At 34.5% G+C, this 13,152-nt stretch overlaps 1 protein-coding gene and 1 pseudogene across 2 annotated transcripts in view; one reads left to right on the forward strand and one right to left on the reverse strand.

Moving 5' to 3' along the window:
* The first annotated feature begins 811 nt into the window (after positions 1-811).
* The window catches only part of LIMA1 (LIM domain and actin binding 1), a 113,366-nt gene continuing 101,025 nt past the window's right edge, over positions 812-13,152 (forward strand). Inside the window, exon 1 of one of the 2 annotated variants that reach the window (XM_051963041.1) lies at positions 812-983. The gene's annotated coding sequence lies outside the window, so the exon portion shown is untranslated. The remainder of the gene's footprint in view (positions 984-13,152) is intronic. The other variant, XM_051963038.1, reaches the window with a different exon arrangement.
* On the reverse strand, positions 10,632-13,064 carry LOC127539066 (60S ribosomal protein L9-like; annotated as a pseudogene).

The raw sequence follows: 13,152 nt of genomic DNA on the forward strand, positions 1-13,152 counted from the left end.
CATTCTATATTGCTACATTATTATATGTTTGACTTTGGGCAAGTTTTGACCTTTGAAGGCTTAAGTTTCCTGATCTGGAAAATGGTTGAAATGGATGTCTCACTAGAAGATACTTTCCAACTCTACATTTTATGTAGCTGGTCACCTAGTCCAGCCGTTTCAATTTCCAGATGACAAAAACAAGCCTGAGAAAGGAAAGGGGTGGAGATTTAGTCAAGGTCACTTGGCAAGATAGTGGAGAAGTTGGGATTCATATTTGGACCCTGATGCACATCAAACTGCAAACTCTGATTTTAGAGTTAGCTAGGAAGTATTGTGGAGAAAATACTGGGCTCAAATCTGGCCTCAAATCCTACCTGCGACTCACACACACATATATACACATACACACATATATAATCTAAAACTGATTGTGTTGTGTACACACAGTTTTCAGTACATACTCCCACACCTCCACCCCACTTAATTAGAAGCTATAATGACATAGGAGACAAAAAGCTGACTACGGAATGTGTGCCGCCTGGACTCAGCGGCTGTCACCTTGGACGTCAATTAAGTAACCTCCAGGAAAATCTCTTAATTATAAACGACAGGACAATTGTTAATCTGCATTAGTAGGGGGAGGTGGCAAGTTAAAAAAAAAAAAAGAAGCCAGAACGAGGAGGCGTCTGTCACAAGGCCAATAGGGCACCCCTCGCTCTAAAGTTCCCCGTAAGGCGCGCGTTCCCGAAGATGTAAGCGCGGACGCAGCCACGGGCGTGCGCGCTCCCGCTCCGGGGAACGTCGGCAGTACTAAGAAGGCCTGTACGTGCTCGCGCCCTCAGGCGATGGGCGGGACTGGGGGCGCGGCCGGGAGCCAGGCCGGGGCGGGGCTGCCGGCGCCGAAGGTGCGGCTGCTTGGGTTGCTACAGGTGCGTTGCGGGAGCCCGAGCACTAAGGAGCCGTAGCGGGGACTGCAGAATTTGAGGCTGCGTTTGAGTCAGGTGGGTGATTCCCCTCCCGGGGCCTTTCTCTTCTTTACGCGAGCGTCGAAGGCGACTCGTGCTAGAGAGGCCTCGGGGTGGGGGAGATGGGTGCGAGGCAGGTGCGCCCCCTCCAACTGCGCATGCCCCCCAAGAGGGTTGTGGGGTAAGAAGTGTCCCTTAGATGGGCACGCTACTGCGAGGAGTGAGGATAAATGCATTCCGTTGTTTGGGAGAGGGGGTTGGGGCTAGAATGACCCGCCCTCAGCCCCCCTTTGAATGTCCATTTTCTCCCACTTATCTACCTATAAGGTTTTAGGAGAAAAATAGACGCCAATTACAACTCCAAAACTCCTTCCTGGTTGGAAATGAGTGAGAAGCCTCATCCTTTCCCCTCCCCCCCCAGTTATCCTTGCCTACCCCTGTCTCGCATGTATACTCAGTTTATCTTTGATTTCTCTCCCAAACTCCCTCAGGACTTCGTAAAGGGGAGGCCTCTAGATGTTTGAGACTTTACTGCCAGGAAGAGGATGTGTATGTTTGTGTCTTAACCATATAGTACTGAGCATTTCAATAGCACCCATCACCCATCTAGGTGTTAATATAAGGTAACAGTATCCTTTTAAGCTCAAAGGTGAAGATGTTAGGAGTAAACCATCTGGCATTACTCTTTTGTCCTCTTCTTGGTGCTTATGAACAATTGTGTTTAATTGATGCTGTTAACAGAGATATTTATTTTTATTTTAAAAATATTTTTTTATTTTTCCTTCTCCCATTCTTAACTCCCCCTCCCCCCCCCAAAGCTAACTAATATAATACATTTTTGTTGATTTTAAAAAATGCCTAAGGCCGCAGTGTTTAGAGAATGCTGTTTTTAGAAAAGAAGGACTACTATTCCTCATTTCTTTCACTCACTGTATAGTGTTGAAACAAAGAGACACACATTACTTATCTTTTATTAACCTCTGGGTATTGATATTAGGTATCTGCTTTAGTGAAGAGAAGTGACATTTTGCTTCCTCTTTAAACATTTTCACCTTGTGAGTAACAATGGATATCTATTAAACCTATTTATCATTTTCATATTTCTTAACTAAGTCTGTAGACTCTTTGAGTGCAAGAATTTGGCTAATTAATCTGTACCCACCTCCATCCTGATATTAAATAGCCTATGAAGATTTAGTAAATGTGTAGAAGTAGTCATTTTCATTCTTAACTATGCCCTGGAAGATGTTACCTATTGGTCCCTGAACTGTAAACTATCTCTGACTAGGGAAATGGATTGGCAACATTAGTAACTAAAAGGTGACTGGTGCCATCTTGTGAAAAGTAATTGTTGCCTATTGGTTGCTTCCGTCTATGATTTTAACTTTGTATATTTAGGTTTTGTTCCTGATTAAGGTCGAGACCAAATTTCTAACTTTTAACCATGTCTTAAAAAGAAAACTTTAGAAGTGAAACTTTTAACAGAAGCTCCCAATGCAATTAAGTTCTTGGCTTTGTAGAGGATCTCTTTCTTACCGTGGCTTTATTAAATCAAGTCTCTTCCTAGTTGACTGTGCTTGTGGAAACTGCTTTTACAATTATAGTTTTAGGGATATTAACATGGGCTGTAAATCTTATATGGTTGAGAGGATGCTGCTTTCAAGGAAAAGGGTTTTTTTTTGGGGGGGAGGGGCATGAAAAATATTAATTTCTTTCCTCCCTGTATGAGTGTTGTACAGAAAATACACACATTTATCTTATCTTGTATATATAAGTAGTGAATAAGCATGTTATTGCTAATAAAGTTTACATAATGCACATATACATTATAACATAGTGGGTTTTTTCCTTTTGTAATTTCAACTATGGTAGTTTAATTCCAAAATGGAATTCTTTCTCTCCCACTTTCTATTCTAGAATGTATTTCTATATAATTTGTGTGTTTACATTGACAATTGCTATTTTATCAATTTTCACCTTAAATTTCAATTATTGCTCCTTTTTGTTGCCATTTTTTCCTTTCATATTTTGTCATCAATCTGCAATAATGAACAACATTCTATGTTAGAAAAAGCACATTAAAGAGAAGGAATACACAAAGATCCAAGAGAAGGATAAAGGATATGGAGTGCAATGGAAAGAGTACTGGATTTGTAATTTAAGGACCTGCGTTTGAATCCCAGTCTTTTGTTGATCTGTTGAATGAAATTGTTGGGCAAGATGACTCTTCAGATCCTTTTCAGCTCTAAATCTATAATCCTTTGATGAGAGAGAACTCATTAGTAAAAGGATCCTCCAGGCTACAGTTTTAAGATATTTTTGTTTTTCTTATTTTAAAATTAGGTAAAAACTTGAAAAATGTTAGCAAACATGAACATTTTCATATATATAGTCCTGCTTTTGACACAAGGCTGTGACCTTGGATAAATTATTTAAATTCCCAGAACCCCAGGCAAATCTCTTAGATTATAAACTGCAGAACAATTGCTATCCTGCATTGCTAGAAGTTTGCAATAAAATCACAGATCCTATTTTTAAAAAATAGTAGCACTACATTAACTTCTGCTTTGCCCCTTTCTGAAATTCCTTCTGCCCTTTTGCATATTTTAAATGTTTCATTGTTACTCTTTTATTTCTTTTACATCATTGTTGTTTCTGTCTCTACTTCCTTCCTCACTCTCCCCCAAATAAAAAGTATAATCAAAGAGAAAAAAATCATGCATTGATTGTGATTGAAAATGTTATGTCACAGAATCCTGTACCCAGAGAACCTTACCTCTACCAAGATGTGGGAAGTTTAATATCTCTCATTAGTCTTCTAGAGATGTGATTGGGTATTATGTTCCGGTTCCTAAGTTTTTTGAATTTCTTTTCCTTTGCTATGTAATTTTATTATATAAATTATCCTTCTGCTCACTATCAATTCATGCAAATCTTCCCAGGTTCTCTGAAGCCATCTCTTTCATCTTTCTTTTCAGCATAATATCTGTTATGTTTGTATTTGATATTTTGTGCAGGCATTCCCCAGTTGATAGGCACCCATTCTAATTCTTTGCCCCAAGAAAAGTGCAGCTATACATATTTTTGTATATATGGATTCTTTCCTCTTATCTTTACTGTCTTTGTAAAATAAATCTACTGTTGGATCAAAAAGAATTTGGAGAATATTGTATTAGCTGAATAACAATCAGTTGACTGGGAAATATTTAATGACATCATACTCAAATACTATTCTGAAATAGATCATATAGATGGATCAAAACCATTACCTTTCTTTAAAGAAATAAGTAACAGGGAAAGAGACTTTTTCTATACTATCTTTTTTTTCCCTTTAAAGATAAAACTCTTGGGGCAGCTAGATGGCACAGTGGATAAGAGCACCAGCCCTGAAGTCAGGAGGACCTGAGTTCAAATTCGAGTTCAGACACAATACTAGCTGTGTGACCCTGGGCAAATCATTTAACCCCAATTGCCTCAGCATCAAAAAAAGAAAAGACGATGATTTGAACTCACTTCAGAAGAGCTATAATTTCATTGATGCAGATTCCCCTTCCATCATACCATTTATAATCTTTGGAGTTGTGATCCAAAAAACAATTAATCACAGAGTAGTCAGCCTTCTAGTGATGAACCTCTGGGAATTTAGGAAAATGGGAGCCCATGATTAAAACCTTTCCCTTCGGATTGATAGAACTTTGCTAGAGATTGTGTTCTCCATTGGCATAGCCATTGAAATCCAGAAATCCAGGACAATGAGGCAGCAGAGGATTTCATTTATGATTTAGCACTATTTCAAGCTAAAATACTTAATCTTTGGCTATTTTTAAACTGCATTAAACTTCATAATTACATAGTAATTATATTAAACTTTTAAAATCCCAACCCTTTATTTTATACCAGTATTGTGGATACTTAACAGCTGTGATCTAATAAATGTGTTGTCATGGCTCAATGACCAATGGTACTCTTAGTACCATGACACTGACACAGTTACTCTGTAATTGGACTCTGATTTCTCAAGACTCAAGCAGGTGATTGTATTAATGCAGATGTCTGTTCCTTTCACAAAAAGGTCAGGGTTTTTAACTAACAAAAAATTCATTATTTTGCTTGTTAAATGTTTTCCTTTTTATTTAAAATCTTTAGACTACCTACTTCTATTCAACATATATATATATATATATATATATATATATATATATATATATATATATATATATATATATATATATATTTAGTTAATACATGTACCATAGCCCTATAACACTTTATTTTTTACTTCTTAAATGAGTTATTTAATCATACCATAAAATATAGAAAATCTAGACTCAAGAAGTGCTCCCCTCTAAGAGAAAAGAAGAAATGAAGACCAATATAATTTTTCCCTTCCATTAGATTTTGGCTCCACACTTTTAAGAGCAAATGTGGAATTGTTTATTTCTTGTTTATTCAATAACAAAATTAAAGTTTAAAAAATTTTCCAACTACTGTAACAGGTCTTTGCTTGTTACATACCCTTGGTTTTAGATTTCAAAAAACCTTTTACTTTTTTTTCTTCAAGTTCAAGAATAATGTAATAAATATAATATATAATAAATATAATATGATAAACATAAGACCATGATAGCCTAATAGAAATACTTTCACCCTTATGTGCAATTCCCCACATGTATTTATTTTAAAATGTCTTGGGAATTATAAAATTTATACAGTAATTGAAAGAGCACTAGAATAAAGTTCAAAAAAGCAACATCTTATTCCATATACCATAATAAACTCTTAAATGCATGCATGACTTAAAAAGAATGATCTCTTCAAGTTTAAAAGAAAATTATAGGATAATGGAAGGAGGAGGTGTCTTGTGCTGTATTGGCTAAAGAAAGTATCCTTAACTAGATAAGAAATAGAAGAGAAAATGGACAGTTTCAATCTTACAAAATTAAAAGGCTTTTGTGTTTGTAAAATTGAAGAATGTAATTGGGGAAAATCTTCATAACAAAAATCTGATAAGTGTCTGATTTATAAGATATTCATGGATTTGATACACATATTTAAGAAAAAAAGGTCCAATCCCTAGTAATACTGTATTGAGTTAGCTTTTACAAAAGCTTTTTGATTTCATGTAGTCAAAGTTGTCCATTTTATTCTTTACCTTTATCTTTATTCCTTGTTTTGGAAAGAATTTTGGTCACAGTTATCCAAAAATACTTCAATTTTCTTGTAATTTTTAAAAATGGTGCATGACTTTTTATATTTAGATAATGTATTCATTTGGAGTTGATGACAACATATAGTAAAAGAGATGCTTTGCAAATTTCTTGAACTCAGAATGAGATTATGCTGAAAATATATGGTGATTATATATGCATATATATAAAGTAAACTTGATTTTTATTCTAAGTTTTTTACATCATATATATTATTCAGTTTTAGGAATAAGTAAAAATAAGAATAGGTCCTGGAGTCTGGATGACCTGATTCAGATCCTGCCTCAGACACTTAGTAACTGTGTGACATATCATTTAACCCCAATTGCCTTCTTTAAAAAAAAACAAAAAAACAAGTAAAATTTATTGTGGAAATCTAAAGTGCTTCGAGGTTATGAACAGGCAGAAGAAATATAATTAGTCAACAGCTTTTTGATGGAATACTCAAATTAATATTTAGTAACTAATAATGATAATAGAAACGCAAACTAAAACAATTCCAAGATTTTATGTTACATCTGTCAGGTTGACAAAAATTTTATAAAAATTTAGGTATACTAAAAAATTATTTTTTGTGAAACTGTAAATTGGGCCAAATTTGTTCTGGAAAATAAGTTGGATTTTACCTAAAAGACATGAAGCTTTTTATATCCTTTGAGTGAGTAATACATGTACTCCAAGAGTATAAAATATAAAGGAAAATGTCACACAGATGTAAAAATACTTATAGAAGCACCTTTTTGTTTTTTGTAAATTATTTTATTGTTATGTATTGTTCTTATGTCACCTATATTTCCCCTGAATCTCTCTACCTTTTCTGTCATAGGAAACATAACAAAAATTTCCTTTAAAAAAAGGAAGGAAGAAAATTTAGCAAAACTAGTCAATAAATTGAAAAAAAATCTGACATTGTAATTTTTCCACAGGTGCAGATATTCCCCCCCCCTCTGCAAAGACATGAATGGGATTTTCCATATATTTCTTCTTTGGAGCCAAGCTTGTTCTTTGTTATTTTGCATCATTTACTTTTGATTATTTCATTTACTTGTATTTGTCATATATTTTTTGGTTCCGCTTATTTCACTGTGCATCAATTCAAGTAAATCTTCCCATGCTTTTCTATCTATATTTGATGATTCTTGTGCGTGCGCGTGTGCCCCCCCCCACTCTAATATTTCTTAGCATTGATAGACCGACCATAGTTTGTTTAGTCATTCCCCATTGATGCACACATATATTTTGTTCAGTTTTTTGCTACCATAAAAAAAGTGTGTGTACAAGATTTTGGTATATATAGTTTTTTTCTTTTTGTCCGTGACCTAAGAGTATATATGGCAAGTAGTAGAATATCTGGTTCAAAGATTATGAATATTTAGTCTATGTGTATAATTCTAAATTGCTTTTGAGCATGGTTGTCTTAATTCATAGTTCCACTAGCAAATTATCAATATGCCTATTTTCTCTTTCAACATTTCCATGTTTCATTATCTTTGCTAATTTGCTGAAAACTTCATAGTTATTTTGATATATATTTCTCTTATTGTAGTGGGAGTGGGGAGAACAAAGTGAATACCTATCATTAGTAATGAAATTGTATTATATAAATTTAATGGAATATTATTGTCCAATAGAAATTATAAATATAAAAAACTTGGGAAAGATTGGGAAGACTCATATGAACTTACATAGAAGAATAAACAGAACTAGTTGAGTAATTTATGCAGTGATCACTATAAGACAAGGGGGAAATCCTTGAAAAACTTTAGAACTTTATATTAGTTTGATCAGTCATGACTTCACATGATTATGATGAAGCATGGCTCATCTTGGTAGAGAAGTGGTGAACTAGAGATACAGAATAAGGTGCAAGTTTTCACAAATGACCAAGCTATGTATTTGTTTTGCTTGACTGTATTTCTTACATGGGCGGGGGCTCTATGGCACTAAAGAAAAGTGACTGATGTTAAACCACAAAAAAGGGGGAAAGGCATCACTAATTTTTAAAAGATTACCTGGATTTAGAGGGAGAGCACTAGGTTCAAGTGCTGTTTCTATTTCTGGGACTTGTTTGTGTCTCAGTTTAATTAATTGTGAAATACAAGAATTGGACTAGAATGTTTTCTCAAATCTCACATACCATAATAATAACACATAGTAATAAATGATCCTACTGAAATAACCAGAATCTCTTCTTTGAGGCAGTTTCTACTAGATCTCACAGCTGGAAAAAAAAATTTATAGAATATTTGGTGAATAACATACATGATGAGGTCTGGGACCTCTGACTGGAATCATTACAGGGAAATATGAATTTGTTACCTGTATGTAATGTCTGAACTGCCATTGGATTTGGGAGGGGGAAATTAAAGGTCATGTTTACTTCTGTTGTCAGCAGGACTTATGCTATTTTTATTACAGCTTCTGAGCAATATTTCACTGAGAGTTATTGTTATACAACATAACTAATTATCATGCATTTTTTGATGTATGCCACAGGAATGTTTGAGGGAGACAAAGAGAAGATGGATCATAAGGATAGAAGGAAATAAGCATTATATCTGGAATTGCTAAGTGCTTTACAACTATTATCTCATTTGATCATAAGTAACTCTTCTGAGCTCTTAATTTGTACTTTATTTTAGTGGACACACTCAAAATAGGCTGGGAAATGAACCCTTAAGCCATATTTGAATGAGAGAAATGTGGGGGTTTTATCCTTTTCTCAATGGTGGTGTTTATATGTCAAAAGGGAAAGAGGCCTTTTTTTTCCCTCAAGAAAATATTCATTTAAACATTGTCATTTAGGTGTTTAAAATGCACAGTATTTTTGTTTTTTAAATTTTTGATTTCAAAATTCTCTCCTCCCTTCTCTTTGAAAAGGCCCATGTGAAGTTATGCAAAACATTTCCATAAAAGTCATATTGTGACTCTGTATTTTTCTAAAAAGATTTTTTTTCTTGAAGAAGTTATTTTCCTAATTTGGGTACTATATGTTTTCTCCTAATTAATCAGTTTATTACTGAAGTGGGGATACAAAGATATGAAAATAAGGTAGAATTTGCTGTTTAAATGGTTGATGAAAGGAAAAGCAAGATATTTATAAAGTCTGTGCAAGAGGGATCCAGACTAGGGTGGTGGTAACGATTTTAGTAGAGAAATAAATGTCAAGAGGATAGAAGAAAACTTGGCAACTCACTAGATGTGACTGAAGTTTAAAGATAAATAAAAAGTCAACTATGATAGATATAAAAGAAAGGTCTAGAGAAAGTAATATTTGAGAAAGGGAGAATTTTTTTTCTCCTGAGAGTACAAAAAACTTTGTGGAGGAAGTGTGATATAGGCCTAGAAATAAGGGAGGGATTTTAAGAGGCAGAGATGATAAATGACCTACTAGAGTCATATTGTTGAGCAAAGGAATGGAGACACAGGATACAGCAAGAAAAGAATGGAGGTCAGCAAGAACATAAGCATGGTTGAAGGAAAATTTTGCTAGGTACAGTTTTCTAGATAGATAGAAACCAGATTGTATATAACCTTGACTATTAGCCTAAATTTACACTCATACTTGGTTGGCACTGCTGAGCTTCTGAAAGTTTTTTACTACAGGAATGTCTTAGATTTGGGGGCTTTTTTTTTTTTTTTTTTTTTTTTTTTTTTGTGAAAATGAGATTGAAGAGTATAAGAAACTGCAATCAAGAAGACCAGTTAAGGGTGATTGTAATACTAAGTAGCATAAGTGAAGTATGCACAAGAAGAATATTTAATCTTATTCAAGCAACCAAAATTAACCCATGTGAAACAGCGAACAGTATGAGCAGAATATATTTGTGCTAAATTGTGTTAGATGTCTCAAATCTTAGGTTTGAACTTCTTCAATAACCTTCTTATATTCCCCATATTATATAGACTCATTGAGCGACTATACAACCAAGTTTTTGTTTGTTTTAAAAATAACTAGTTACTAGAACTTGGGGAATTAGAGTAACTAGTTTTTCAGTAATTAAAGCTTAAAATTAAAAGGATTTTCTAGTTAGTTAGAAGACATAATTGTAATTCCCCCATTCTCTCAGTATTTTATTTAATTCAAACGTTACTGGAACTTAAGTCCAAATAACCTATTTTTCAATTCTGTTTTCTTCCAGAATCTTGTTTGAAAAATGTTTAGGAAAACTGAATACTTTAAAGATATTTTTGGTAGTGCATATTTTTTTTGTCTAGTACTTAGGAGATGTAATAATGTTATATTATATAATATACAATGATATACAATGTAAAATAATTTAGAACTGGAAAGGGTTGTTAGAGAAGATAAAATCCAATCCTTTAATTTTAAAGATAAGCTAATTTTTTTCTTAGCTGTCAAAAAAAATGTTCCATGGGCACAGTGTTGGCATTTTTTTTTTTGACAAAAATATTTTTATTTTGACATCTGAAAGTGTTGACTTCTCAGGACATGGCTTTTGATATCTTTCCTAACTTATTCATCTGCTTATTGAACTGTCCCTTTCTCAGAAACATAGATATAATCCAAAAGTTTTCTCATATTCTTGTTTTTGACTGTGATGACCTGTTGCATCAGGGCACCTGAATTTGATACAAATTCATTATCATTTCCTTCAAGAATTAACTTATTGGGGGGAGTGGAGCTTGAGAAACAGCACAAATAAGTGATCTCATGCATACTCTTCAGATATATTTTTCAGTCAAGAAATTTTTGATTTTAACAACATTTGATGGGGAAGTGGGTGTACAGAGACCTTAAAACAAAAACCCAGGGGAACATTTTTGATCATGGTTTCCCCTCCCCTCAATAGTATTTTGTTCTCCAAAAACACACAAAAAACCCCACAAATGCTTCAGTATTTTATTCCTGCAAAACCTTATGTTGCATATTTTCCCCCTTCTTCCTTTTCCCCTCCCAAAAACAGCAAACAATCTGATATTGGTCAAACTTATACATTTCTTTTAAACTTATATCCACATTCTTCATGCTGCACGCACGCGCGCGCACACACACACACTGTACACACACACACACACACCAGAACAAAAGGTAAAAAATCTTGAGAGAAAAAACCTCAAGCAAACAGCAACTCCCCAAAAGATAAAATACTGTACTCTGTCCACATTCAGTCTCCATACTTCTTCCCCTGGATGCTGATGGCATCTTCCATCACAAATCCATTGGAATTACTTTAAATAACCTCATTGTTGAAAAGATCCAAGTCCATTACAGTTGATCATCAGACAATCTTGTTACTGTGTACAATGTTCTTTTGATTTGTTCACTTTGCGTAGTATCAGTTCACGTCATTCTTTCCAGGCTTTTCTGAAATCAGCCTGCTCACTAATTCATATAAAACAACAATATTCCATTACATTCATATACAAAAAGGGCTACTATAAACATTTTTGCATATGTGGGTCCTTTCCCTTTTATAATTTGAAGATGTTTTGTATATGATTCCAGATTGTGCTTATGGTTTCAAGTTCTTTTTGATTTCCCTATCACTTGTCCACTTGGAGCCTTTTTTTCTTCTTTTTGGAGACAGAGCTCAATACTGATATGGTTGAAATCCTTACAGATGATTCCTCTAGGTCCCTTCACAATAACTGTCCAACCCTCTAGAGAGAGGTCATCATTTTTGTGTACATCAAAAATCCGTTTGCTTAGAATGGTCTTCATTATGGAGGTGAATGGGCCCCCCATTAACTGAAGCAACATTAAAAAAAAATGCTGGTCTTTTTTGAGGCTCTTATACAGTAATTTTGTTTTTTGCTCTCTCTTAGCCATTATTATTTACTACTGGGATTTTTGTGGAGAACACCTTGACGGATATACGGTTTCTTTTGTTTAAAGGGAGTGATTAAGTTAATCTTAACTGGCTGTTTATAGTGTGCAAGCTCTGAAACCAACAAGTGAGGTAAAATTTCAGGCAGCAGTTGAAGCCAGTTCTTTCCTAGAAATAGTCTGAAGTGAAACCAAGAAGCCTTATACTTGCAAAGAACTTATTAATCTGAAAAGACTAGTTTAGAAAGATGGCAATATCATTAAGAAAGTAATTTGTTAATTTACTTTGTGTTTTTGAAATTGTAATGGGAAGAATACAAACTAGTTATTCTGTCTTCAATAGATACTTATTTCTGAGGCTGTGAGTGGTGAACTTGATAAATGACAAGTGAAAATTCTAAGTTAATACTTCAACATTCCTTTAACAAATATTGAGTACTTACTGTGCCCAGAGTATTGTTATCTGACACATTACTTTGCAGGACATGGTGCAAAAGTTAAGAAGAGAATTGACCCTGCAAACTTACATCAGGCTTGTGTGACTGTTCTAATAATTTGTAAATTCCCTGCCTTTTCTGGGAAACCTCTACCGTATATACTCGAGTATAAGCTGTCCCGAATATAAGCCGAGGCCCCTAATTTTAACCCAAAAATCTGGGAAAACTTATTATATCAGTAGGTTTAGGTAGCGCACTGGTGCCCACAGAAGAGGAGAGCGGGTGCCGGTATACGTATGTAGAGCGGTTGCCAGCATTAGTATATAGTCCAGTTACCGTCTGTGATACTACAGGAACAGCCGCATCACCGTAGCAATGGCCGGCCCTGTAGTATCACAGTCAGCACTCGTGCTATATACTACACAGCAGGGGGGCATTCAAAAGGATATTTACACATGTTTTATCTAGTGACTCGAGTATAAGCCGAGAAGGGGATTTTCTGCCCAAAAATTGGGCAGAAAAATTCAGCTTATACTCGAGCATATACGGTATTCGCTTTTGTTTAGGTTCAATATCTTTATCCCTAAATGATTATAGTTATTTATTTTGCCATGCTGTCTTTGAGTTGAAAGCATTTATTCATTAATGCCTAAAAACACTTTTGAACTGTCCTTGCACTTCCAATGAATTAGTTAATTATCCACTCTCAGAGGGAATATCTAAAACACCTTTACCAAATGGCATTATTTAGGAGTGGGCTGGAGTTAAAA

The sequence above is a fragment of the Antechinus flavipes genome, chromosome 5 (assembly GCF_016432865.1).
Source record: "Antechinus flavipes isolate AdamAnt ecotype Samford, QLD, Australia chromosome 5, AdamAnt_v2, whole genome shotgun sequence".
NCBI classification, from domain to species: Eukaryota; Metazoa; Chordata; class Mammalia; order Dasyuromorphia; family Dasyuridae; genus Antechinus; species Antechinus flavipes.